This window comes from Procambarus clarkii, chromosome 32 (genome assembly GCF_040958095.1).
Source record: "Procambarus clarkii isolate CNS0578487 chromosome 32, FALCON_Pclarkii_2.0, whole genome shotgun sequence".
Classification (NCBI taxonomy): Eukaryota; Metazoa; Arthropoda; class Malacostraca; order Decapoda; family Cambaridae; genus Procambarus; species Procambarus clarkii.
Window position 1 is genome coordinate 14,825,211 of NC_091181.1, and position 27,843 is coordinate 14,853,053.

The following is a 27,843-nucleotide window of genomic DNA, read 5'->3' on the forward strand; positions in this document are numbered from 1 at the left end:
CATAATTTTTTGGGTGAACTTTGAAAATTTGTATTATTGTACTAAATACATTTGGGATAGAAATATAACTCCCAAACCTTTATTATATAGTAATGTGATAGCTGAGTATCATAGAAATGATTTCGGTTGACTCTTGTTTGTTATTCAACGTTAAAAATGTTAAAAAATTGTGTAAAATATGTTTGTTTTTCCTCCCTCTCTATTTAGGCTGCGATGTTGAAACTTGGACCAGGTGCAGCCTTTTTTACATGTAAAACGTCAATTAATTTTGATTGCACTAGAACAACTTTTAATAATCAAGCCCTTGCCCCCTTAAGACAGCACGGGAGTCCCTACACGGAAAACAACCTAAGTGCACTCATTTCCTTCAGAATTTACGTGGGCTCTCTACAAGAGCAGTAAACATACACTTCACACCCAATAAATCTGGTTATTTATGTATACCCTTGAGAGCACAAACACGAGGAACATTTGGAGCAAGAAAAAGACACAATTAGACCACAAAAGCACAAGCAAATTAATCATTCAGTCCAAGATAAAACAAAAGACCCAGATAAATAATACCTCTTCAAGGGAAAGCGAGGTGAAAGATTTTAGAACGGGTTCGGAAACAGAGGAACCTGATATATGGACCAGATTCACATCAGACAATTGAGGTCTGGATCCATGTTTCGGATCCCAGTGCCAATAGAGGACATAGAGATAAAAGCAGTAGTTAATACAGCAGCGGAGGTCACAATTATCTCTCCTGAAACTCACCAGGAGCTGCAACCACCCCAACCAGTAATACAACAAATAACCTTAAATTCAGGTGGAAAATGTACGCTTATCCCTGAAACAATAGTAGGTCCAATTAAAATAATAATTGATAAAGAGGAGTATAAAGTAAAGGTATGTGTGGCACCAATTGATCATTATATGTTATTGAAATTAGATTTCTTTAAAAAACCAAGGTGACGGACTGTAACAAAACAGTACTCATATGCTACTACAAGGACGAGTGCGCCAATGCAGTTTGGGACAGAAGGAACATATGACCTTAGGTCTAACCTAAGGGTGGTACTGTCACATTATGTTTTATTCCACCATATTCTATTGCCAGGGTAAAGTGTGAGCTGGACAGGGTTATTCCCCAATGAGTGATAGAACTCATCAGAGACGAACATTTGCTGTTGGTCCAGACATTACACCAGAATGGATACACACTAAAGGAATGTATATTAAATATGACCATCAATTGTTGTTGTTGTTCTAGATTCAGTTATTCGGGAGTATATTCCCCGGTCAGCACGGGCTATGGTGAGCCAGTAATCCGTTATATATTATCACGCTCAAGAGACTAACACAAGAATAATGTGGGAATTACATGATAAATTGTACCATGAGCCATTCCAAAGGTAGCAGTTATATTAGTGAGGAAGCCAGAGAAGACAATCGAGGATGAAAATAAAGGAGCTGAAATCGAGCCACCACAGATTATGGTGACTTTACCTGGCACTGTGGAAGTCTCAGCAAGAAATGTCCCAGATAACCCAGCTTTCATGGACCTTCCAGGACATCTAGGCCTTGAGTGAGTTCGATTTCGGATCTTTCAATGAGGTGTCCCATCATATCGACACAGGGAATCCCAGATCAGTTAAATATAAAATATGGTGTACACCTGCAGGCTTTGTCCAAGAGGAGAGAGGACATCTTTAATATATGCTGGTGCAGGTATTATCCAGCTTTTAGTGTCCGAGTGGGCATCAGCAAGTTGTTGATAAGGAGAAGAAACGCGACTGTTTGATCGTGCATAGACTATAGGGACCTTATCGCATGCACTATAAAGGATGTGTTCCTGCTGCCACTAACAGAAGAATGTTTGGATACATTCGCCGGGAATGAATGGTTTAGTTGAACTGGATGGGAACTCAGTTTACAATCAGATAGACATAGCTGAGGAAGATCGCAGAAAGATGCCTTTAATAGCCAAAAATAGATTATTTGAATTTAGGAAAATGGCTTTTGGCCTCTGTAACGCTCCGGTCACATGTGCCCGAGTAATGGATTTGATGATGAAAGCATTGAATTGGAAGGTGGTGTTAGCTTTCTTGGATGATATCTTAGTTTTACGTAATTTATTTGAAAGCTGATTTTCTAACCTTGCCCAAGTGTTCATAAATTTCGAACCTATGGCTTAAGACTAAAACTAATAAAGTGTGGCCTATAAAAAAACACAAGTTTAATTCTTGAGAAGAACAGTAAGCAAAGCAGGGCTCGAACTGCGACAGGAGACGGCAGAGGCATTTGTGGGATGGCCGATTCCGCGCTCGTGAAAATATGTGGAGAGATTCTTTAGGATTCCAACTACAACCATTTATAAAACAATTTACGGACTAGCAACCGCTCTGGGCACATTAACAGGAGAGAACCACTTTGAATGGGTACACGAGCACAAGGCCTTTGAGTGGCATTAATTACAGCCCCTGTCGGCACTACCAAACAGGTAAGACCCACATATACTAACCACAAACGCGTCGAACTGGGCAATAGCCGCAGAGCTGCTGCACATTAAAGATGGACAAGAAATTGTGATCGTCTACACTTTGACCCTGGAGCAGAGAAGGTATTGTACCGTCAGGAAGGAATTACTTGCATTTGACTGTTTCATAAGGCTCGTTAGACACTCTTGTGCAGCGACCATTTATGGTTTGCAGAGATCATAAGTAGCCTGGTCTGGTAAACGCTGTTCAAGAATCCTTAAGAACTACTTGCCCGCTGGCTGGAGAAATTCAGCCAGAACGACTTGCAAATACATCGCAGAAGAGGTAAGAAACACACTAATGTGAGACACATATGTGAAAGAGTTGCCATCTAGAGGCTCTAACTACAGTATGAGGGCCCACAAGAATTGGTCCACCTTCCACGAGGCGGTAGATGATGTAGTACCATTGGCTTCAGGCTCATTTAGTTGTGCATGCAATGACCAGTGTAATACGACGTTAGTGCAAAGGTAGTCCCACCACGGATTGGTGTCCGGAGGACCCAAATTGTATTTTGTTTCCTTGGGACCCACGAGGCGAGGGTGGCACCCAGCCAGCTGCACTCTCCAAGACGGAGAGTACAGCTGCCCTGGTAGTAGTAAGTGTAAATGCGATAATGGGGGCGGAACCACTCCGGTTAGGGAAAGATTTAGTGGATCTGTCGGGGCAAATATATTTCAGTACAAAGCCATTGCGCAAATGTTACGATGATGATAATTAAATAATCTGGCCTTACTCTGATTCAACAAAATGCGGAGGTAGGCGGAAGTAGGCGGTAAGCTGTAGTTGTGTCCGTGGGTGTTGAGTGAGAAGCACGAGGCCATGAGGAGGGTCGTCAGGGGCAGCACCAGCAGTGCTCCCAGGATGGCCGCCCACACCAGCGGCTCCAGAGGGAACAGGAAGCCCCACGGGTTCACTTCCGGCCGGCCTCGAGCTCCCAAGATTCTCAAGTTGTCTATAAACATTGGCGCTGTGAAGTCGACTATCTCAGCCCGGAGTCTACTAATACCGAAGGGGCCGACTGCTATATCCACTTCCTTTAAATAAAAAAAAATTAATAAAGTGGTTGGGTATAATTCCAGAACAAGAATTTATAGACTCCGATCACAACCTAGTGATGGGAGTCTACCACAACCCAGGAACTATTCGGGGCTGTACATCCTTGAGTACTGTATATCCTTGTCTTTAAGCATTCGGAAATATGAGTGAATAATTGTTTTGTCTTCATCTGATTGTTACTTTGAAAATTTGATTTGGAATTGTATGGATCCTTCCGATACTTTTCTTTGAGTTGCATTCTCCTCAAGAGGAATGACCGTACCTGCCTGCTGACCATTCCCAGCATGCCTGACCAGGTTCCATCGGTGCGCTTACTTCCAGCAGCCCCATCAGGAGGTCTCGTGTACACATACCTGCCATGAAGGATACAGCCAGTGTACTGTATACACATAATATCTCCAACGCTTCTAGCATAATTAGTTTATGTTCGCAACACTACATTCATTATTACCTTAGAAAATTGCAATCAATTTGCTGATAATGCCAATTTAAGAGCAGATCTGATAGAAGATGCCGTTTCTTGTGTTCGATTACCTGCTAACTCTCATTAAACTATTCATAAACACACAGGTTAGCTGCATATACAAGAAAAATAATATATGTGACGCAAAGGTTTAATGATGTCATCTGGGGTGAGTACTGTGTTGGCAGCATATTTTAAGCCTGTGTCTTACAATATCTCACTCAGTAAACTACGATAAACTTTGTTACGAGTTTATGACAGAATCTGATTCTGTAAAGACTTAAGTATAACTTCATAAGAAGTATGTATAAGATAAGTACAACATTATATGCATAAGAATAAGGGGAGCCAAAACTCAGCCGATATCATTAGGATAAACATGGAGAGTAAGGCAAAGCAAATTGATGAGAATATAGAGTAGTTGAGAGCGAGGAATCCTTCGCTGCCTCAAGACGAGCGATGCATTGATCGGATTATCAGAGCCCAAGGTAAGACAGACATGGAAACAATACTTAAGAAAAACATGTTCGGTAATGGTTTTGTATATAAATCGAGCATTTCGGTGCAAGTAGCGAAACAATACGACGTTTGCGTCTACCTCTGGGGCTGGGATGTGTGATTTATTAGAAAAGATGGACAATATTTATATATTGACCACTTTTCTAATAATCTATGGCAATTTTACCCCTGAGGATTTAGAAATGAACAGAAGGCCAGGGCAGATTGTATTAATTGTTGCTGGACAAATTTTTCAAAGCCAGCATCTTTTATTGACAACTTGAAAAATTTCAAAAGCAAACATTGCAAATATGCATAGGATTGTTTAAATCTGCCAAGAACAGGTATGATATCCATAGTTGATCCAGTAGATGGATTTAAACTGACAAAATATTGTGTTCTGGATGCATGAGAAGTATAGCAGGAGAACAATTGCAAGCATGAAAACCAAGCTGTCTAATTAAAAGAGTTGTGATGGTTTGAGATAGATGATGACGCAGTGTGATTTCTGCTTAGCTCTGAATGCCAAAATGGTTGAAAAAATGTTTTGGGATAAATAGGCAAACTTTTGATAATTTTATTACATGTTCTCGAGATAACCGTGTTAACAAAAATTAACACAAGCACAAAAAAGAGCAACACATGTGAGCACTGAATACATTTGTTATATTTTACAATCACAATAACATGCACGGGTATAGAAAACAGGAAACCATTTGCAGACTACTTTTTTTTATAAAATAAATTTATTCACACAGATGTACAAACCAGACAACATGATGGATTAGCAATGTATGTTGGAGAACATTTTAAATAATGTGTCAAAAAGTTAATCCAAAGAGAACTAAATACAAAAACAGTTCAGACTTAACTTTTAAAGATAATTAACACCTTTTAATTGAAATATTATATGGTCCATCCATCATTGACAAATTAAAAAAAAAATTGGAATAAAACTTTGGCATCAAGGTGTAATAATATGTATATCATGTGAATAATATACATATTATATATAATATATACATAACATTCAAATTAATATATAATATATTTGTATAATATATAATATAATATGTAATACATTTTATAATAAAATAACTTTAAAAAATAAGATTGGTTAAAACGAGGCATAGGAATTATAAGAACTGGTTGATGACTACAGTTTTAGCCATGATTATGATGTCATTAAAAAAAATCAAGTTATTGTACTTAATTTTGCTTAAAACAATACACTAGTAATTAACTATATGATATGCCAACCCGTTCTCGCAAATTTAATAAGTCAATATTGACTTATTAAATATGTGCATAGGTGACATACTTAACATAATAGATACCCTTAAAAAGATTCATAGAAAACACCGACCTTACCTAACCTTGTTAGTATCTTAAGATAAGCATCTTATTGCTTCGTAATTACAATTATTACCTAACCTATAATAGGTATAGGTTAAGTAATAATTGTAATTACGAAGCAATAAGATGCTTATCTTAAGATACTAACAAGGTTAGGTAAGGTCGGTGTTTTCTATGAATCTTTTTAAGGGTATCTATTATGTTTAGTATATCACCTATGCACGTAGTTAATAAGTCAATATTGACTTTACGAACTTGTGAGAACGGGTTGGATATGCAATGTCTAAGGGAACAGTGAATATAATGAAATTGAATATAACATCGTAAAGAAAAATTGCATGAGTGAGAAATCTGACAGCGTGCCTGATTATACTTGATCTTTGAATTACGTGGAAAGGATATATATTAGAACACCTGAACACACTTAGGGGACTATTCTAGGTTTAAAACATGACTTCTACATCAAGTAGCCTGACATTTGATTAAAATGGAGAATAATATTAAACTCATTTTAAAAATGAGTTTTAATATTATTAAAATTACAACAAATAATATTCATGATATTCTGAGTGGAAATCAATTAGGCCGAATAATAATGACCCATAGTGGTCATGATTATTGAACTAAAGAACCTTACTAAAAAAAAGAAAACTCGTTATAAACGAATTAGAGGTTGAAAAGTGTAAGATTTTTCTCTATGCTACGTGAATGTAACTACCTCTCTAGGGAGGCAGACTGTTATAAATATATATGTGTTGGGGCTTCTATGGGGTACTGGTACTATTAAGGGGTAAGGGTAGTTAGAAGACAAGAGTATCAAATATGGGAGAGCTAAAAGGCCCGGCCCCCAAAATAAACTATCCACAGTAGTAATAACTTGCTACTAGACCATATATGTTAGTCTAAGGGTTGATCAACGCACTCCCACACTGGAAGAAGGGATACTCTGTAATTCATGTACTTATTTATTAACCCCTTAACAACCCCCATATACACTCACACCAATAACAATAATAATAACTTTACCACACTATCTTACGTTAAAAGCCTTGGTCCACCTAGGCAGGATACAAGGTTTACACTAATAACAAGCTAGGGTAAAGTACTACTGGATAAGCACTGAAGCTGGATGCAGCTTAGGGTAGTGAGACCATGTGGTACCCTAATACAAAACACAACACTTAGGGGTACCCAAAACACTGGCAAATACTATCCCCAGGTCTCACCAATATTTACTACCAGAGTAGGCACACTTAACACCATATAATACTTAACTTAAGGGTACAGGAACTTAGGGTAAGGGAAATAAGTAAGAGGAGAAGGGAGGAGATTAAGGGTGCAGCCACAGAGTAGGTCTCGTCCGCACGAACGCCACCCAGAGAAGAGAGAGCTCCTAGCGACCAGCTGGCCTCCCTCATGTCGTGGTGCCGGAAGGAGCCTAATTGATCGTGCAGCTAAGCACATTAAAGATCTTCCCCTATGCAACGTATTGTTACTCTATGAATGATTAGAAAGTATTAGTAAGCAAAGTTGGTGCCTATGTTATTATTTAATAATCAACCCCCAGCTCAGTCTTTAAATGCTCTTTGAGAAACAATAATAGTCTTACGTCTGGCAGGGAAGATACAAACAATTGCCGTTCGAGATGCACTCAACTGTACTATCAGAAAGTTTAATAGCTCAAGTTTTGACCTCTGGTTTCCACTGGAGAACCCAGGGTCGTAACACAGACCTCAAACAGAAAGGTCTGCACAAGCAGCTTTTACTTTAAGTAACAGACCACAGGAGCAATCCGCCGGAATGTCATCTTAGTGGATGACGTCCCATCCACTAGGTCGTTGATCTCTGCTTATTCCAGGTGTAACTAAGTTTGGGTAGATCCTAGGTTCTCTCACCAAATTATTTTGGTGTGTGGCGCTATGAATCAGACTTCAAGTCCCAAGAGCAGGCCTTCATAAAGGTTCACAAGTATGATTTCCATTGGTAAGTGGAACAATATTATTGTGGGTGCAACGTAAAGACAATTCTCATGTAACAATAACAGTTTATTCACCAAAAGACGAGAACTACTACAACACGAATTTACGTTACTTTACTCTCTTCCAGTGGCACGATAGATACAGCTAATTCAGCAGCCTAGTATAACCAAGGAATCCTATCCGTAATCGCAGGGCTGAACAATGATACTAACTGAACAGAGGTGTGCTCACTGATGACGCAAACTTTCAATCAATATTACTCACAGCCTTCCTGCGAGATATATACTATAATCATAAATTGCAATCACTCGCAGCCTGTTGGAAATTTCCAACACTAAATACAACACTGTTGTATTATTATTAATTATTACTAAATCTACTAATCATTGTAGTAATTAAAATTAACCAAACGTAGAGTTCACATGTACTAATAATTACATCTGTACAATAAGGCTAGAATTCTTACGTCACTAGACGCCAGTATTGCGTCAGATTCCATTATAATAAACACAACTATATCCAGTGTATCTGAGAATTGAATTTGATTCTCTATAAAACAACGGTGTTCTGTGTGATAATTAATTGCAGATAAACTGATCCCCAACTAATGCCAAATAAAGCGTTTATAGTTATAACTGTTATCTGGTAATAAATTTAACGTCACGCGGGAATGCCCTGGAGAGACTTTAATTCATCTCCATTGCTTGTTTACCATCGTAAAACAGGCAAATAATAATATTTAACTCCTCTGAATAATAAACCCGTCCTTATCCGATCATTTCAATCACAACTGCGAGAAATGATAATATTCGTAGTAAATAATTTGTGTATCAGACGCGGAGCGGGGCAGGGGAGACGCGAGTACACGAGACGACGCGCTCAGAGAGAGACGCCATTACCCAAGCCACCAGGGTAGACGCCACCAAGAGCTCCAGATGAAAGTCGCCACTGTGAGGTGTGAAGAACCTTTGCAGACAACAACTTAGCTGGTGTCAGTGTCACTTTACACATCGTGTTGAATTGTAAAGAGATTTAATTTGACATTCAGCCAGGAACCTGTTAAATTTGTTCCGTGTAGCACAACGTGACCGGCCAGATAAGCGCGTCAACATCTAGGCTAGACGCGAACTTCGGCAAGCCTTAACTTACACAGTGCCCTATTAGCTAAGTACCTTTATTCCCATTTGATGCATCATTTAGGAGGGGGTTATAGCTGGGTAGCTTGTCGTTACGCAGAGCGACTATAAAAAACCACAGGTTATTATTTACCTCCATTATTTAATTTAATTTTCTTGAACATAGATGTCTAGCAGCTTAATCTGTTGCTACTGAATATAATTTGATTTACAGCGTGTGTGAAGAATTCCCCGAGCTGTCATTTCCCGTGTTAATCATCTCCCAGTGTTCCATGATGAGTCCAGGAGATTCCGAGGATGAGTCGTAACCGACTTCTTGGAAATCGTCTTCAAGCTAAGACCCTTTCCGTATTCCTTAAATTCCATTATCTGTAGTATTATTCATGCAGAGCACTGTTTCATTGGATTGACATGTGTGTATTATAATTATTAATTTCTCATGTTATAATCTATGTTCTTATTGGTGATAAATATAATGATTCTATAATTGGTCATAGGATTAGATTATTGCATAATGAACTGGTGCACGAACCACACTAGTTCCTGGACATATATGAAGTTCCAGTAATAACCCCCCAATGTAGATGTTTGAGGCTTTGATTCAGTTAAATTATACAGCCCATTAATTTTATAAGTGATCATATTCTCTAGTATTTTATCCATAGTTACTGCTGTATCTAGGAATTTTCTAATGATCATATTTTATTAGCTTCCCTCTTTACTATAAAAGCGGGTGGTCCTTCGTAATAGAATTTCATTACATTAACATTTAAATAAATAGAGTCAAGCCCCAAATGTCCCACAGTATGGTCCTTATCGAACCGGATAAACATAAATTATAATTATAAATACTAATTATTAATAACTAATCGTTGTGTGATGTAATCTAGACTAACCATTTAATTAATTGTGTCAGCCAACAGCGTAACACATCAGTTAGTCTAAGTCACACCAATTCATTGCTACTTTCACCTCATGTATAAGGTAGCACTAGTGGGACACAGTCAATTACCCACAACACTTAGGCCTACACTTCATACTGAAGTAAGAATCTTTAGGTCACCAGGAGCATCAGCTCATAACCTTTATATGTTTTCACTTGTGTGTGCAAGTGCACTCTTATAAAAACAAAAAACCCAAAAATACAGCACAATTATATTCACCTTACTGCACCACAATAATCTTTACCAATCTTATTAGGTAGAATTTAGGCTGAGATTGTGCTGAATTTGGTACAAGCCCAGACTAAATAAATTTATAGTTCTTAGTTAGGAATTATCACGACTAGACTTAAGCTAGTCAGTAGTGTATGTATTATACTATTTGTGCTGACCCTATCCAGGGTGGGATTAAATTTTGAGATAAACTCCGATTGGAGTGTCTCCATAATATTTATCTTGTACTCATTATTTTGTATGTATCTATTGTGTGTATTGCTGAATGATCCCCATTACCTCTAATGGTGATATAGATGAGCTAACCGAACGAGAACTAATGGCGAAGTTCAGACAATGCACAAAATATCTAGCTACTTGTTGTTAGGTAGGTACATTTAACCTCAAGTGAGGTAGAGTATAAATTAGCCACCTTTAATTAAGCTACATTTAATGTTACTTGTCTACTAATGAACAAGTACCCAAGCTTCATTAGTAATACATATACTAAGCCCATGAAGTTTGGACCCAAGCCCAACATGGCTACTCCTGAGCAATTAAGGAGAACCTATATTAGCCTTAAAGGTCATTTGACCCTACTAATTAACAAGGCTGAGGGCTTATCTAAAGATACTCCCATTGACTCTTATCACTTAGAGACATCAGTACGAGTAGCTGATCTGAAATTTGATCAAGTTAAGTCTACAAGTCAGTCTTATCTTACTCTACTGAATACCACAGAGACTGATCCTGATGAAGTAAGTCAAATTGTAGACGGTATCTCCCAGTATGAAGATGAGACTCAAGATAAACTTTACATGCTATCTAAATTAGCAAAACAATCTAGATCCAATACCAGTAACACAGGGTCTCAATTCAATACCCAACTACCAGAGATTCGTTTACCTACTTTAGACTTGCCTACATTTTCAGGATTAGATACAGAAAATTGGGATAATTTTTGGACTTCATTTGAAGTTCATATACACAAGAAACAGTCTCTTGACAAGGTTTCTAAATTATCATACCTGCTTAGTCTTCTCAAAGGAGAGGCTAAAAAGGTCATACATAACCTAACTCTCGATGAGAGTAATTATGAGGAAGCTATAAAACTTTTGAAGTTGAACTATTGCAACAAAGAGTTAAGTATAGCTACCCTCTATTACCAATTGCTAGATCTGAATGCACCAAATAGTAGACCAGAGTCACTTCAAAGCTTCAGACTAGAAGTAGAGTCTCTAGTAAAGGCCTTAGGTACTAAAGTTGATATACCAGCTTCAGAATGGTCAATCAAGTTACTTTTGCAGAGGAAATTACCTCGAAATGTCTTAACAGAGCTCTGCTCACACTATAATACCGAGTTTCTCACTCTTGATCAAATATTCGAGGGATTGAGAATAACGGTTAACAGGTTGAAGACTCATGATAAAATTGAACCTGAGTCTAAACCAACTAATACTGACACTTCTGTCAAATCCAAACCGACTTTGAATAAGTCTAATAAATATAAATCCAAGACTACTCCATCCACTGGGAAAAGAAGTGGAAATGTAGGTACTTATTCGGTGTCTCCTTCTGAGATAACCAATGACTTGTCCACTAAAGAGACCAAGTCAATTAACCAGAGAAGGTGTCTGTTTTGTAATCAAGGACATGCCACCTACCAATGCTCTGTTTATACTACTTATAACACTAGGATTAAAAGGTTGCAAGAAATACACAAGTGCACCAGGTGCATGGGCTCTCATGATCCCAAAAAATGTGTAGTGCAGCTACGTTCCTGCAACAGATGCAACCAGGGTGTACATCACTACGCCTTATGTAGAAAATCTTCTACACCAACCATGACCACTGGGGAGAATTCCACGAATTCTACCACAGTGCAATATTGCAAAGTGCATCAAGAAATAAATGTACTTGCTACTGAGTCAGGCAATAATACCACTCTGCCTACAGCTCAACTTAGGCTAATAAACCGGAGATCTAGAGTTAACACTAGAGGTCTTTTTGATCAAGGATCACAGAAAACCTTCATTACACAACAGTTAGTAGAGCAATTAAATTTAAAACCTGCCAAAAGTGTGAAGTTAAATATTTCTGGTTTCTTGACCAATAGTGGACCTCGTGAATACCAAGTAGTTAAGGTATTAGTGAGACTCGGATCTTCCACTAGTCCAATACAAGCGGTAGTAGTAGATAAACTTCCTACAGACCTACAGGTCACAGGGTTAGCTCGCACTGCGAGACATCTTAAACGAAACCGCATGAGGCAAGCAGATTATAAAATATATTCTGACTGCCTCACTGATGTTGGAATACTTATAGGCGCGGATCATTATTACAAATTTATAACTGGATGCACCAGACAACACGGAATGAATTTGTTGTCGTCTGCTGGAGGCAAATTGCTTACGGGACCGGTGCTTTTCTGACAAAATCCAGCATCAACAAACCAACAATCTAATAACATAATAGTAGCGTGACTAGGCTTGGAACAGTCACCCCTACGTTTCAGAGAGATATCTGAAGATATTGAGTCTGATCCACCTGTACATCGTTTGTGGGATTTAGACACTTTAGGTATTATCCCTGAACAACCAAGCCCTGATGATATGTGGACTTACCAGCAATATCTGGATACAGTTGTCTATAAAAACAAACAATACTGGGTAAGACTCCCATGGAAGTTGAATCATCCACAACTTCCAGTTAATTATTTTATTGCAGCCTCACAATTGCAGTCTCAATTAGCACGACTACAGAAGCAGCCAGACAAACTGGACATGTATCATCAACTCATCCAACAACAACTTAACAGTAAATTTATTGAAGTTGTTGATAACGATGACCGAAAAATAGGTCATTATTTACCTCATTACGCTGTGGTGAAAGACTCATTGACAACACCTATTCGTATTGTCTTTAACTGTAGTGCTAAAGTAAAGCCAAGCAGTGTGTCTTTAAATGAATGTCTCCAAACGGGACCTAGCCTAACACAAAGGCTACATGATGTGCTGTTACGATTTCGCACTGGTATTTTCGCCTATACTGCTGATATCAGCAAAGCTTTCCTCCGAGTAGGTTTGCAAGAGGAAGATCGTAACTACACAAAATTTCTCTGGATTAAGGACCCACTGGATCCTAACAGTGAAGTCATCACATATCGTTTTGCCTCAGTATTATTCGGAGCTACGTCCTCACCGTTTCTTTTGCAAGCAACATTAGACACACATTTGAGGAAATCAAATAGCCCTTATAAGGCAGACATTAGCGACAACTTGTATGTCGACAATTTCCAGGGGACAACTAATGATCAAACTGATCTGGTAGAAATCTACCATGAGGCTAACCGTGAACTATTAGGAGCCAATATGCCACTACAGTCATGGGCCTCAAATAATGAATTACTCAACCAGGTAATCGAGAAAGAATTTCCAGGTTATCAGGTACCCAATCAATTAAAGGTTCTAGGCGTGGAATGGAACACCAGTACTGACGAGATGAATGTCAAGTCAGTACAAACTGATAACTCAACCCTTACCATGAGAACACTGCTCTCGTTTGTCAGTCAACCATTTGACCCTTTAGGCTTACTTAGTCCTATCTTAATAAGGGGCAAACTCCTAATGCAGGAGTGCTGGCAGAAACATATGGGATGGGATGATCCGTTACCAAGTGAGTTACAAGCTAAATGGCAGATACTCTCAACGGATTTTAATCAGTTAGGTGTTTTGAAATTTCCTCGTAATGCTTCAGGACCAAACTTACCCACCAATTTGCACGTTTTCTGCGATGCCTCTGGCAAAGCATATGGCGCTGTAGCCTACTTAGTTAATAGTGCACAATCAATTTTGCTCACATCTAAAGCAAGAGTTGCTCCCATTAAGAAAAGATCTTTACCTCAAATGGAGTTGACTGCATTGCTGGTGGGAGTGAGATTGGCTCATTGCCTGACAAAGACACTCAATAATATCCACTTTGGTGAGATTGTCGTGTGGTCAGACAACGAGGCAGTCTTACAATGGGTAAGAAACAACAACAACAAGACTCCCTACGTCAGTAATCGTGTTAGGGAAAATCATGAGTTATCTGCTGGATATAAATTCAGACATGTTCCTGCTAAGGACAATCCTGCAGATTATTTATCTCGAGGGTTAACGATAAAACAACTTATCAAGTCTTCGCTGTGGTTCAATGGACCTTCATGGCTTGTTGGTGGTCAGTGGCCCAAACAAAAGCCACAAGTCATAGTGACCAATATCACCACTCCCATGAAAGAACCAGAACCTCAACGAATCTTAGCCATTGATCCTCACAATTATTCTAACTTAAGTAAGTTATTAAGAGTGACTGCACATGTGTTTGACTTTCTTGCTAAGATAGGAATTCGACATAAGTTTCCCAATCCTATCCTCTACTGGATCAAACGTGCACAACAAGAGACATATGAAAGCGAATATGAAAATCTTCCAGATAAATTAACTAAGTCTCTAGGTATCTGGTATGATGCCAACACTCATAATATACTAAGATGTGGAGGACGTTTGCTTCATGCAAAAATTGATTTGGACACAAAGAATCCAATTCTTTTACCTCGTCACCACGTCATCACTAAACTTCTTGTTTTACATCACCATCAATATGGTACATTACATGGTGGAGTATTAGATACTCTCACCGACCTTAGACAAAAGTACTGGCTTCCACAAGGTCGTCAGACAGTTAAGTCAATAATTAAATTCTGTGTAATCTGTAAAAGATACGATGCTAGAGTATGTCCTTACCCAGGACCTCCACCACTCCCTGAGGAAAGAGTGGTTCATCTTCGTCCCTTTGAAACCACTGGTGTTGATTACACAGGAGCCTTACTTCTCACTGGCAACCCAGACAAGATACCAGTGAAAGCATACATTTGTCTCTTTACGTGTGCTACAACCAGAGGCGTACATTTAGAAGTGACTTCAGATATGAGTGCTGAAGCCTTCCTCCAGGCATTCCACAGATTTGCTGCTCGCAGATCTTGTCCCAAATTAATGATATCGGACAATGGTTCCAATTTTGTGGCAGGAGAAGCTTGTCTACGAGAAGTCTGGAGTCACCCAGAAGTACAATCAGTCCTGCAGAGACGACAATGTCACTGGAAATTTATAGCACCAAGAGCCCCTTGGCAAGGTGGGTTCTATGAGCGAATGATAGGCACAGTCAAGAAGTGTTTAAGAAAAACCTTACACAGACAAAAGGTCAGTTACTCCGAACTCCAAACCATTGTTGTGGAAATCGAGGCGCGAGTCAATAACCGCCCATTAACATACCTGTCTGATGATTTCTCACAGAGAGAACCTCTGAGTCCCTCACACTTGATACATGGAGGTCTACTGAGCCCTCTCATCCCTTTAGCCGAAGAGGACCCCGTAGACCCGTCACATGTGACCAGAGGTGACTTAGTGGAAAGCTACCAGCATCTCTCAAGGGTTATTAACAGGTGGAATGAGGTGTGGACTCGAGAGTACCTCACAGCTCTACGAGAGTACCACTACGGAGCTTCGAGTCCTTATAATAAAGTGCAACTAAAACCAGAGGACCTAGTACTAGTCGACAGTGATGGACCAAGGTCAGAGCGGCCCATAGGCAAAATTGTTGCCATTCATCCAGATCATCAAGGTGTCCTGAGAGTAGTGAAAGTTTTATGCCGAGGCAACACTACTCTAAAAACTTTAGAGAAGCTCGTTCCTCTCGAATTGGCTGAACGAGAGTATCAACCCAAGCTAGCTTACCCAGTAGTTTCCGAGGACAGTAATTCTGATCCTCCGAGCAACCGCCCCACTAGAGCTGCTGCTCAACAATGTAAGCGGAAACTGCAAGCCTATTACAGCTCTGACGAAGAGTAATTCCTTTTACATCCAATTTAGATAACTATGATGATACTGTGGTGTGATGTCAAGTAACAAACCATTACAAGTCACTATGACCCAGGACATTCTCATCACCATAGATTCTGTTGTTTGAATTGTGTGATTTAAATCTTTAATTGTTGAATAGGCTAGAAATAGCATTATTTATCTAGAGTACCTGAGAGTTTGCAGACTTAGAGATTTGTAACATACACATTACATGTCATAGCGACACCAGTCACAGAGTCTAGTGTAAATTCTTAGTTATCAACTTTAGGTAATTCATAATAACATGTTCCATTTAACATGAAATCAGCAAGACTTAAGTTTCTTGTATGTCCTTGACAAATACGGGACATTCATTATGTGTGTACTAACATACTAATATTAATACCAACTTCGGGATAGGTGTGTCAGTACTCCATATTACACTGCGACCCTAAAACTCTCCCCCCGGAGTTATGTTGGAAATTTCCAACACTAAATACAACACTGTTGTATTATTATTAATTATTACTAAATCTACTAATCATTGTAGTAATTAAAATTAACCAAACGTAGAGTTCACATGTACTAATAATTACATCTGTACAATAAGGCTAGAATTCTTACGTCACCAGACGCCAGTATTGCGTCAGATTCCATTATAATAAACACAACTATATCCAGTGTGTCTGAGAATTGAATTTGATTCTCTATAAAACAACGGTGTTCTGTGTGATAATTAATTGCAGATAAACTGATCCCCAACTAATGCCAAATAAAGCGTTTATAGTTATAACTGTTATCTGGTAATAAATTTAACGTCACGCGTGAATGCCCTGGAGAGACTTTAATTCATCTCCATTGCTTGTTTACCATCGTAAAACGGGCAAAGGGTTTTCCCCTAGGAAGCTTATCACAGGGTCGCACACCGGACTGCACGGCAGGCCGCACACCGGCCCGACCACTAGGGCGCACACCCCGGTCGATGCCAGACACCGCACCGAGTCCCGCGGAGGGTGGCTCCACAGGGGCAGGGGGCGGGGGAGAGGGCTCACTTACCACAACCCTGGCATCCCTGGGAAGCAGACGATCGTCGGCAGGAGAGGCAGGCACTGATGGGAAGAAAGCTTACTCTCTATTTATTGACTGATGTTTAATTAATAGATTAAATTAAATTAATTGAAGGACCACCCTATTTTTACTGAAAGGGGGAACTGATAACAAAATAATGGATAAGGACTGAAATACCAGTGCCTATGGATAATGAACTATTAAGAGTTATTCATTAAACCTTAATGGACTGTATAATAAATTAATGTTCGAGAATAAACTTTCCGTCCTTCTCAAAATGGGGGGTTAATACCAGAAGTAAAAGAAAACCACGCCTAGAAAACCACGCCTCTGACTTAGACTAATATAATAAGGAATAGCAAAACTTAATGTACGGACTAAGCCTAATGCACAAGAAAATACTGAACACTTGGGAAAAATTTTAACCGGGGATTGAATTTAGGAAAAAATATTTTTTAATCTCTAGAAAATGCAAATAAAAGGAATTACTTCATATAAATGCAATTATACTTAGTTCGAAGATACACTCGATTTAATCCTATAATCGCTTCTACCGGCTCGCCGTACCGGGCCTAGCCTAGGGGTCTCGACCATCTAGGTTCTAACAGATCGACACGCAGCTTTCAGCAACAATTAAGACTAGACACGACTCAACCTCCACTAAGTGTGAGATCACTTAGTCGCTGAATCGCTGCTAGGTTGTTTACTAGTCCGTCCTTCGGAGGCTGCAACGCCTTTCACGGATTTACGTTTTCCCTAGCGTTTTGGGTCGTCTAACAACGCCCTCGGATAAATCCCTGGCGTCCCACAGATAAATCAGCCAAGACAGCCCACAAGGAACTGCTGTTGAGAGTATGGTGGCTCCCAACACCTCTGAATCAATTGCAATGGGTCGAGTAAAATACCCAGTCCAATCAATTCGGAGCAGTCTCCTACTCAATAAATCTTAATAGCCTAACTTACTAACTAATCCTTAATCATATCAGCCCGCACGACCCCAAGATTCGCCAGCCCCCACTCAACCGCACTGTTGTGTGGCGCACTGCTAATCCTGGGCCGCGGCCTGTGGCTGTCCTCCCTAGCATCTACGCACGTGTTCGAATGGCTAGACGCGAGCCTTTCATCAATTCCCAAGCAAAATTGTTGAAACCACCGCTGTGCACCATTGTAACACGGGTGTATTCTATCGTAACCCGGGTCTCGTTCTTTACCTTTTTAATCTACTTTTACCTGAACCCGGTCCTTAATCTTTATTCGCTTCTCAAACCAAGGGACCCCCAGAGCTATACTTGAACCGACCCCACGCCACGTGGTCATAAGCCGTTGACCGACTTAAGATTCTACAACCTTGTGATGTGAAACAGACTTCTAGCAAAACTCTAGAATCACCTTGCACTGCCACCAACAGACCATTACCACTGAGCAATGACCGAGGTCTGGATCGATCATGCTAATCAATAAACCTTGGGGCTTGATCCCCATTAGTAATATATGAAATTGGATTTACGTTAAGTGTGGAAATAATTTAAATCAAAGGGATAATGAATTCTGATTCGGTGTTAGAATCGGCGCCCAACTCAACTCTGCCTCTTAGGTTACCCATGCGGTACGGGACGACACACATAAATTACATAAAATGGAAATTAATAAAAAAGACAATTAAAAAACTAAATGTTTATTCAAAAACAAAATCTAAATCAGAACACTCCCTGGCTTAACACTTCCTACATGACTCGACAATGAGTTGAACTACTGCCCTATACAAAACTCTTATAGCACTTTACCTTGAGGCGACCAGCTAGATGTTTGTGCTAGGTCTTGGGCCAATCATTGAGGCCACCTCCCCGGGCCGCTCCTGGAACCACACTGTACTTCCCACATGCTCCTCTACCCAGAAGCCAGAGCAGGTTATTCTTCCGCCAAGTTTACTAAGTTGCTAGCAACGCTTAAGTTGAACAACTCATCTCTGTTGCACTGACTGACCCAGATTGGTTGAATTCTTTTAACTGAAGTTAATTACACAAGCATCTTAGGGAAGGGCTATCTCCGATTACAAACTGGCTATTTGACCTCTGATGACCTGTGACCTCAGGTCTGACAAATTGTTCCGCGCCCAAGACTAGTCCCACTAGTGACGTCACTGAATGTGACTTAAATCCTTATTCTAACAATCAGGATACTCTTGATACTATAAACAGGAATATTATACAGTTTGAATGAAGACTAATTTCTCTACATTACTGAATGATGTGGAATAATTTATTATATGAAATTGTGAACAAAGGCGGCAGTTATTTTCACCGCCAATCCTCCCCCCCAGGGATTCGACCATGTGCTTGGGGTCAGGTCCCTACCCGTGGTTTCTAGAACATTCTGGGTCCTTCCTACAACAACTAGTTTATTACACTGGGACCACCCACTTGTGGAAAAAGTAGCTGATAGCAATGCTCAGTGCTTCAACATCAAACAAGGAGAAAGCCCGCCACAGAGCAGTGCGTGCCCCCCACGCAGGAGACTTCCTCCTGGCAGTACCCATGTTGGCAATGGGAACGCGCCTAGATCCAGAATCCCTTCATGTAGCAATGGCCCTTCGCCTTGATGCCCCAATTCACACTGAATAAAAGTGTATTTGCAACAGGGTGGAAGTAGACCAATATGGACTGCATGGGATGCATTGTGAAAGCACAAAGGGCTGGCATGCAAGACACAACGAGTTTAATGAAGTCATCAGGAGAAGCCTCGTCTCAGCTAGGTGCCCAGCAGACAGAGAATCTCGCATCCTAGGGGCCCAACACCCGAATGACCTCGCACTTTGCCCTGATGGTATCAAAATATACCCTTGGAAAAGGAGAAAACTCTTGGTGTGGGACTACACATGTGAATCCTCCCTGGCTGACACATACATACATTCACTTCGGTGCTGATCAAGCAGGTGGGGCGGCCAACCACAGGGAAACAGCAAAATCACTCAAGTACTGGCGACTGGAAGGTCAATACACCTTTGTTCCCATAGTGCTTGAGACGCATGGCCCCTGGGGTAAGAGTGCCTTGGAATTTCTCAAGGAATTGGGCTCCAAGCTCATTGATGTCACCAGAGACCCAAGGGCTTCCAGTTTTTTGTTTCAGCGCCTCAGTGTGGCGATCCAGAGAGGGAATGCTTGCTGCATCCTTGGTTCCTGTCCAGAAGCGGAGGAGTTTCATGAGATCCATAACCTTTAGGCGTTTTTTGTATCAGCCAATGTAACCTTGTCTTGTAACCTTCAAATACATAATAAAGCAAAAAAAAAAAAAAAACTGAAAAGGATGTGGCTGGTAGGAGTAAAGCACACAGAAACTGTGTTGGAGGGGACCCAAACATTCCCTATAATGCGTTATGTGTGGTTTCCTCCGAGGCTAGGGGTCCCATTCTTCCAGCCAGAGGTGTTACTCCCTTCTTTATTTTACCAAAAAAAATTATATTCCAGAAGACCGAAGAAGTCAGTAAGGGTTATGGATGCTCAATGGGGATTTTTAAGTGGATAAGTAACTCGCTTGAAACTATCGGCCAATATTTTTACAATTTAAAATTTGGGAACTACTTGAAAACATAATCGCATATTGCGTTTCTTTATATATATTTGAAAATATTAAATAATACATGATTGACAACATGGATTTACCATAGGTCGCTCATGTCATAAACTCAGCAATCAAATTCAAAGAAATATGGCATTTTATTATTTTACTGCTGTGTGGCATTTGATTCTGCACCCCACGAAGGTGATGATGACACATGGTATTGAGGTGAATATTTAATGCTGAATTACTTCATGGTTATTTCGAGGGCAACAGAGTGTTAAAATAAGTAGAACCTGATCCTGTCCAGAACCTGTTGTAAATGTAATGTTAAGGGTGTCTGTCCTGTGAACTCTGTTGATTTCCTAAACATTTTAAGAATTAGACAAAATGCTGAACATCAATATTAACAAATTTGCCAATGACATCGAAATAGGTTCAGACACTATTGCAGCTGAGGACTCAAGATTGCTACAGGTGACTTGCGTAGATTTTATGAATGGATAAATCATTGGTAGACACATTTTAATGCAAATTTAAAATTTGAAACCATGCGAAATTATAAGAAGTAACGAGGAACGTTGAACTTGCCAAATTAGGCGAGAAACATCTAATAATCGTGATAACTATAGATCATAACATAAAGTGTCATGAACAAACCCTTGTGGATTTGTTCATTTGATGCATCACGTTATTGTGATTTCTGTGTGTAATAAAGTGTCATTCCATTATAGATCTGCCTAAAATAAAATGGATAATGGGATTCAAATGCAGAAGTGACTGTAATATTGATTATGCAGTAATTTATATTATTCAGTTCATTTTTTGGGCATATAAAATCTTGAACGTGTCCAGAGAAGAATGGAAAAGCTCCAAGAATTAGGAGCCCCGCATTAGACGAGAGACTAACAAAGTTTAATTAGCACTCTTTAGGAGAGATGAACATTTGGTGTGATGATGATTGAACAAATGAATGGATGCAAGGCTATAGCACAGGAAATAAAATTCCAGTTTGGCAGCAGGATGCTGCTTCTGGTCACTTTCCTTTTTATGACTACTCAATTGCCCGATAGAGCTCGGACCTCACAGGCGGGGGGTGCACGGTTTGGGTCCCCTAGAGCCCAGGTGAATGTAACATAGCAAAGGAAATAGAAATATTGTATTATATTTTATTTTCCATTACACTTTCCATTATATTTTATTTCATTCCAAATAGAATATAAAACAAGGCATAATAATTCATTAAATTTACATTTCGAAATGAACTTTGAAAAACAAGTTTGTTAAATAATGGAGCGGGTTGGATGACAACATAACTGGTTGCTGGATTGTTTCAGTCGAAAGTTAATTTATACGAGTTGGTTTGTGTGAATTTAACAGGAGTTTCCTTATATACTGCAACTGACCTTCGGCAGTGTACTGTTCTTTATGTTATTATGTAATTTATCAAGTGGGGCCTCAACGTGTTGTTTTATTCTGCGTAATGCTCTTGTAGTGCTTCGTGGCGACAGATTTTATAAACGTGTTATTCTTATAGATGTGTTACTCTTATAGACATGTTACTCTTATGTATATGTTATTCTTATAGATGTGTTATTCTTAGTGCACTTAGGTCCAACATGTATAATGTTTTCAAATTGTTAATGTTATCAAAATGACACAAATACTTAAGTTGATAAAATCCTGTGTGTGCTGTGCGATGTACTACACATTTGTCGCTGTAATACTACATTCCACAGATCAGAAGCATTTCATAAAACCGAATATTAGGTAGTATTATATATCCCACAGAACATTCTATAAAGATATATTCATATGAAATCAAAATGAAGCCTCAAAATATTATTTGCGATGACCATTATATAGTGAATGAGGCATTACATCTGTTTGGTGTTTATAACGAGACAAAAAGTACTAAAATTTAACATATCATTCCAGAAATTATCCTCTCCGTCAAAACAATCTGATGAAGGTAGCTATGAGCACAAATGAATTAAAGGTATTTCCTATGGTCTTTACTGATAGTCGTGTGTGACTTACGAGAAGTTGAGAGCCGTGGCGAGGTACGACACTAAGAGGGCCGCCGGTCCTGCGAACTGTACCGTCCCTTGCTCACGGGTTTCGGCTCCTTCACGGGTCCCATCCATAACCAAACTGTTCAGTGGGTTTACCTCCGCCGCCAGTTTCAGAGTCGGCCGCAGGGGGAAGCTAACAACACATGGAGTAATAAGAAAGTTCTGTCACACCAGCTCAAAAGAGTAGCGAGAAGAAAACATAAGAAATATTGAAAAGACTAGTGTTAGAATCATTAATCTTACATATCACTACTGTAACCGCTTGACCATGATAGATTGTTAAAAGGGTTGGAAGCTGGGAGGCTTATCCCCAACCCCCAACAACACCAGTCAAGGCAAGAGATCACCTTTTCGTTTTCATCAAATCAATCTCTACCGGAGAAACGCGAGACTGAAATAACCACACATTTGCCTAAATGCATAAGTTATATGTAACCAAAGAACTCTTCTCTGTGAAGGATTTGAACGTTAGAAATCCAGGTGCATCACACACTAACATAACCCGTACAGTAACCACTTGAACATGACAGATTGTAAAAAGGGTTGGAAGCCAGGAGGATTATTTCCAACCCCCTAACAACACCAGTCAAGACAAGAGATCACTTGTTCATTTTCATAAAATCAGTCACTACTGAAGAGAACTCGAGCCTGATATATACGGTTCGAATCCTTCACAGAGAAGAGTTCTTTGATTACATATAACTTGTGCCTTTATGCAAGTGTCTCGATTATTTCAGGCCCGCAACGACACTCATGGATCCATTTGGGTACAGTTTTTCATCAAATTCTGGCCCATGCACGGGCCGTGCTGAGTTTTACAATTGTGAGAAAGCTGCAGAAACACACAAGCTATAGATCACTGAGAACTATAATTGCCTCTGCCAGGAATCGAGCCCATGCCATCCAGGATCATTGGTGCGCTGGTCACGGTACTGTGGGGTACAAGTGTTGTGTTAGTTGTACCCCCTATTAGACTGTTCTACAGGAACTTAGGAAGAAAACGGCCACCCAACTCACGAAGAACTCTCCAGACACCAAACATAATGCCTTGAATAAAACCAACGTCATCTACGATTTCACATGCCCACTTGGGGATTGTCAGCCTCAAAGATCTCAATATATAGGCAAGCCAACAACGTCTCTTTCCAGGCGATTAACAATACACAATCAACAGGGGCTCCATCTAGAAGCATATAATCCCCTCTCATAACCAGACCATCACCAGAGAAATCTTAAAAAGCAGCACAGAAATTGTTGATAGATACAGCGATAGCAGGAGACTCGACATCAGCGAGGACCTATACATCAAAAAGTAAAAACCACTGATCAACAGCCAATTAACACATAACTATTCTCTACCCACTTCAAGACCCCAACCCAACATAGAAGAAGCAAATATGTAATATACCCATTGTTTAGTGTTTTGTCTTGTCACCTCAACCAAAAACATTTCTGTCATATCACCTCACCCAAAAATGAATATAAGCATGAAATGATGTGTGTAAAAACCTGACTTTGAGAATGTGAGGCTCCTTGTGAAACGCTTCTAGGCATCAGAACATAAATAAAATTGAGAAAATTAACTTTGGAGAGGTAATTTTACAAATTATCACCCAAAAGTGAAGAGAAACGTAAGAAATATTGAGAAGATTCATGTTAGGATCATTAATCTTACCCTTTCGGTCATATTCAACAACATATGATTACATATGTTGTCATACAACATATACTAATATATATATATATATATATATATATATATATATATATATATATATATATATATATATATATATATATATATAAATATATATATATATATATATATATATATATATATATATATATATATATATATATAAATATATATATATATATATATATATATATATATATATATATATATATATATATATATATATATATATATATTGGTGTATATATAACCTGTGTATGCAGGTTTTCTTTCAAACATGTTTCATTGAATATGACCGCATATTCTGTATTTATTATTTTCTGGTTTAGGGCTTCTATCCCTCTAACTATTTTCTTAGCATCAGGTCTTAATTGAAATAGGAGTTCTCCAAAACTCATTTTCGTACTTTTAAGGTGAAGAAAAGAAGTGATTTACTATAGAGTGTATGACACTTATTTATATAATTTGCACAACGTTTCGAACCTCCATGGTTCATTCTCAAGTGAACAGATCTTACAATACTAGTTGATTTTATACCCGCACTGGGTCAGGTGATAATACAATAAAGGTGAAAACATGGGGGATACATAAGGGATAAATGTGAGGTGAAACATAGAGGCTGCAGAAGGCTTATTGGCCCATACGAGGCAGCTCATATCTAAACAAGATAGGAGCTGCCTCGTATGGGCCAATAAGCCTTCTGCAGCCTCTATGTTTCACCTCACATTTATCCCTTATGTATCCCCCCATGTTTTCACCTTTATTGTATTATCACCTGACCCAGTGCGGGTATAAAATCAACTAGTATTGTAAGATCTGTTCACTTGAGAATGAACCATGGAGGTTCGAAACGTTGTGCAAATTATATAAATAAGTGTAATACACTCTATAGTAAATCACTTCTTTTCTTCACCTTAAAAGTACGAAAATGAGTTTTGGAGAACTCCTATTTCAATTAAGCCCTGATGCTAAGAAAATAGTTAGAGAGATAGAAGCCCTAAACCAGAAAATAATAAATACAGAATATGCGGTCATATTCAATGAAACATATATATATATATATATATTATATATATATATATATATATATATATATATATATATATATATATATATATATATATATATATATATATATATATATATATGTCGTACTTAGTAGCCAGAACGCACTTCTCAGCCCACTATGCAAGGCCCGATTTGCCTAATAAGCCAAGTTTTCATGAATTAATGTTTTTTCGACTACCTAACTTACCTAATCTAACCTAACCTAACTTATAAAGATAGGTTAGGTTAGGTTAGGTAGGGTTGGTTAGGTTCGGTCATATATCTACGTTAATTTTAACTCCAATAAAAAAAAATTTACCTCATACATAATGAAATGGGTAGCTTTATCATTTCATAAGAAAAAAATTAGAGAAAATATATTAATTCACTAATTAGGCCGAGTGATTTTCTTTATTTTCAATAAATTGTTTCCAATTGGTTTATTTTAAATATAATTATTATATTGATATTAAGAAAATAAATTATTGATTTAGCTAAGTTAGTTTAGGTTAGGTTAAGATAGGTTAGGTTAGGTTAGGTTAAGTAGGGTACGTTAGGTTCGGTCATATATCTACGTTAGTTGTAACTCAAATTTAACAAAATTAACTCATACATAATGAAATGGGTAGCTTTATCCTTTCATTTCAGAAAAAAATTGAAAAATATAGAAATTCAGGAAAACTTGGCTTATTAGGCAAATCGGGCCTTGCATAGTAGGCCAAGAACAGCGTTCTGACTATTAGGTACAACATGTGTATATATATATATATATATGTCGTACCTACTAGCCAGAACACAGTACTCGGCCTAATATGCAAGGCCAGATTTGCAGAAAAAGCCAATTTTTCCGGATTTTTATATATTTTTCACATTTTTTCTTATGAAATGATAAAGTTATCCATTTTATTGTGTATGAGTTAGTTTTTTAAAATTTAGGTTAAAACTAATGTAGATATATGACCGAACCTAACCAACCATACCTAACGTAACCTAACCTATCTTAACCTAACCAAAACTAACACAAATAAAGCAGGGAGCTTTAGAAATAATTAGAAGTAGAGCAAAGATTCCCATAGATAGCCAGGAAGGATACAGTAGTTAGGTTAAGAGAGAAGAAAAAAACAGTAGACTGACAAGAATAATATATAGCAAAAAATAAAGAGACAAATAATAATCGTAATGTAAAGATAATCTTAAAAATCAATTATTTAAAATAGCTTAGTTGTGAACCTATAATTAGTATGAACTTAAGAAAAAAAAATGAGCTAAGTAAATAATTACAATAAATGGTGTATAAATCAAATTACAATTAAATTAAAAATTATAAGCAAAAACAAAAATAACACTGAGACACTGAGGTAAATTCTTAGATAAATACAAAGTCTGCTATAATTAGAGAATAATTATAGCAAAACACAATAATAAATGCAAGTAAACAAAAGAACTGAAACAATTAGAAGTAGAATAAAGATCACTAGATAGCCATGAAGGATACACAAGTTTGGTGGAGAGAACAAAAAAAAAAAACAGTAGACTCTCAATATGAATATATACAAAATTGACAAATGATGATTGTAAAGTAAAATAATCTTAGATAATTAATTATATTTAGCTTAGGTCTTTAACCTATAATTAGTATGAACTTAATTAAGGGAACAAAATGAGATCAGTAATTAATTTCAATAAATGACATAAATCAGAACAATTAAATTTAAAATTTAAAACAGAATAGGGTAAAATTAGATTTAAGAGTAAGATTTTACAATGATACTGAGGTAGATGCTTGCATAAGTGCATGGAGACTTGACTGATTACTGAGGAAATTATATGAATGAGAGAACATTAGGTAAATGGTAAGGCAGAGACAACACCTTGGACAAAGTTAGATTAAGTTAGGTTAGACTAAGGCACTCAAAGAGATATTTTAAGTATTGGCATTGGTCGGGTTCAAGTTTTCAGATATACCACAATCACTAAAGAAGGCCAGTAGTTGTTGGTCACACTTTATTTCAAATCTTTTTCCTGCACTTTCCTTCTTTGCAATGATCGTTTCATTCCTAGTGAAGCACTGCTTGATAAGACCAGGGTTTTGTTTGCGAATTGTATGCAGCCTGAAGAGGAGGAATCCGCGCTGCTTTGTAAGGCACTCATTTCTATAGAGGTTGGTTTTTTGCTTAGCAGCTGATTGTATGAGGTCAAACTTAGCAGAGGGATTTGCAAGTTTGATGAGCATTCTCCTACTGCTACGGGAACTGTTTTTATCTATTCTGATAGCTGATTTGATATCAACATTGACTCTGATCTTTGAATTAATTAGGGTGTGGGCTATGTTACAACAATTATCACCTTGTTGTTC